Source organism: Frankliniella occidentalis, unplaced genomic scaffold (assembly GCF_000697945.3).
Source record: "Frankliniella occidentalis isolate FOCC.00 unplaced genomic scaffold, Focc_3.1 Scaffold11, whole genome shotgun sequence".
Taxonomy (NCBI): Eukaryota; Metazoa; Arthropoda; class Insecta; order Thysanoptera; family Thripidae; genus Frankliniella; species Frankliniella occidentalis.
The window spans coordinates 937,968-940,299 of record NW_026267141.1 but is presented as its reverse complement, the minus strand read 5'-3'; the positions used below and the strand labels follow the sequence as shown (position 1 = coordinate 940,299).

Sequence of the window (2,332 nt, the reverse complement as noted above, 5' to 3'; positions counted from 1 at the left end):
GCCCTGCCCGCGCTGGCGCCCACCTACCCCCGCAGGCCCCGCGCCGGACCCGCGAGGGGCACCCCCTCCCCCCTGCAGCACCGCCTCCCCCCCGCCGGTGAGTCGCGTCCCCGCCCGCACTCCCTCACTCCTGACTTCAATGAGGGTTAAGACGTCGGTAACTGTAGGGTATTATCGAAATCGCATCTTTTGAGGTAGCGATCCCAAATTTGGGCTGTAGGCATATTTCAACACGGCGAACAAGATGAGAACCAAAAAAACGCGATCGGGGCACCTTGAAAATACACTGTACTTTACCGTATTTTGGGTTAGGATGAAGCCATCTTCCGACTTCCGTAGCCGGCGCGCAAGACACCCCGTCGCACACAGGAAACGTCCGTAGAAGGGCAATTTCTTGCGAATGGAGCAGTGACTTTAGCCCACTCACAAGAAATTGCCCTTCTACGGTCCGACGAAGCTGTTGCTGTTGTTGTGAGCGACCGTCTTTTAGTCGTCTGCAATGGCTTCATCCTAACCCAAAATACGGTAAAGATCAGTGTATTTTCAAGGTGCCCCGATCGCGTTTTTTTGGTTCACATCTTGTTCGCCGTGTTGAAATATGCCAACAGCCCAAATTTGGGATCGCTACCTCAAAAGATGCGATTTCGATAATACCCTACAGTTACCAAGACGTCCTGTTCACATGAACTTGAGTCACCGGCAACGTAGGTGGGGCGTCAGCCTGACCATCACTTGGTTTTCGGTTGTGGAGGGTGGATCCCTTTTTGCCACCGAGTGTCGACGAGCTGACAGCGTACCGGGTGTAACTGTGAATACGCAGCAGTGTTGCGTGTTTGCCTATTCTTCATGCCCGTAAGGGGCCATGGCCCCTGCGGCCATATTGAGTATGCAATCCCGCTACACTGCTACGTATTCACAGTTACACCCAGTACGGCCTGCCGGGGGCCGGGGGTGGGAGCCCAACTCGGATCACGCTTCCGCGTCAAGGGAGTTTGAAAATCTGCAACACTCCCATCTCATGGCTTTACAGCGTATGGAGGCCTGCTGTAGCGACCAGTATCCATTCGCGGGAGGGGTCCAAACGGTTGCAAACGGTACTAGCGGGCTGTCTACGGCCAGTGCCCAACCAGTGCCGTGAAGGAGGCATGCAGACGCACAGCCCGGCGTGGGTCTTATTTGCACTCCCGAAAGTCCCTTTCACCTCCTCCCCCGCCCTCCCCAGCCTTCCCTCGCCTCTCCCGTCCCTCCACTTTTCTCTTCCTTGTCTCTCCCACCCACCGACCTGCCTCCCTCCTCCTATGGGTGCTACTCCTCCGTCCTACTGCTGCGCACTGCTGTCACCGATCCCAACAGAGTACGATGTACCAGGTGGCTAACAGTACCAGGTGGCTGATTCACGCCGCGCACTTCTGTAGGTATAGATACTGTACCGCACGCACGAGTGCGGGCGGGCTTGCCTATCGACCCTGTCCACGGCGCCTTACGAGCCGAGCGAGTAGGCAACCCGCCCGCACTTGTGCATGCGGTACAGCATAACTACAGAAGTGCGCGGCGTGAATCAGCCACCTGGTAACTACGAGTGTGCGAGGCGTGAGTCAGCCACCTAGTATGTAAGGGGGGGATAATCCCCAATTTGCGACCTCTCTCCCCCATCGCGACGTCTCTGACTTCACCCAGAAAATCGTTTCTTTGGAACAAGGAAAAATTACCACACGCTAAAGAAACTGACCTTAAATTCAGGAAATTTATCTAAAATGACTGTTAGGAAATGTTTTTATTAGCGTACGGAAAAGAACGACTTACCGTGACCACAACCGAGCCCCCGTGGGGCCTCGTCCCTGTTCTCAAGGGGAGGAGAGGGGCACGTTTCCTTCTGGTAGAGATGGGGACTGTCTAAAAATTACCTTAATCCGAGGAAAATTGTTTATTTTGAGGCATTGTTGACTTTAAAAAAAAACAATGGAATTTCTTTGTAACAAGGAAACAGTTTCCTGATGTGTTATCAAGGAAACAGTTTTCGGGTGTGACATCCATACTACCATAGTTTTCCTCCTCCGCCCACCCATTAGCCCGCCTCCGGTATCAGCTTGATGCCGATGGTGTTGTTGAGCGTTCACAAATGAGCCGACTGATTCCAAAGAACCCTCTCCTTCCGTATTTTCCGTATTTTTTATAGCTCCGTCCTTGTCGCACTCATTGAGCAGCGCCCCTTGAGGTCTCTGTCAGGCGTCAGGCGTGTAGTGGAGGAGGTAGCCAAGGCACTCGGGGCCCACAGCAGAGATCCGCTCGCGGAAGCGGGGCCGAGGCCCGAGCGCTGGAAGCCGAGCGCTGG

General features: G+C 54.5%; 1 protein-coding gene across 1 annotated transcript in view; it reads left to right on the top strand.

Moving 5' to 3' along the window:
* LOC113215183 (hormone receptor 4) overlaps positions 1 to 2,332 on the top strand; it is a 129,436-nt gene that overhangs the window by 111,162 nt on the left and 15,942 nt on the right. The window lies entirely within an intron of this gene.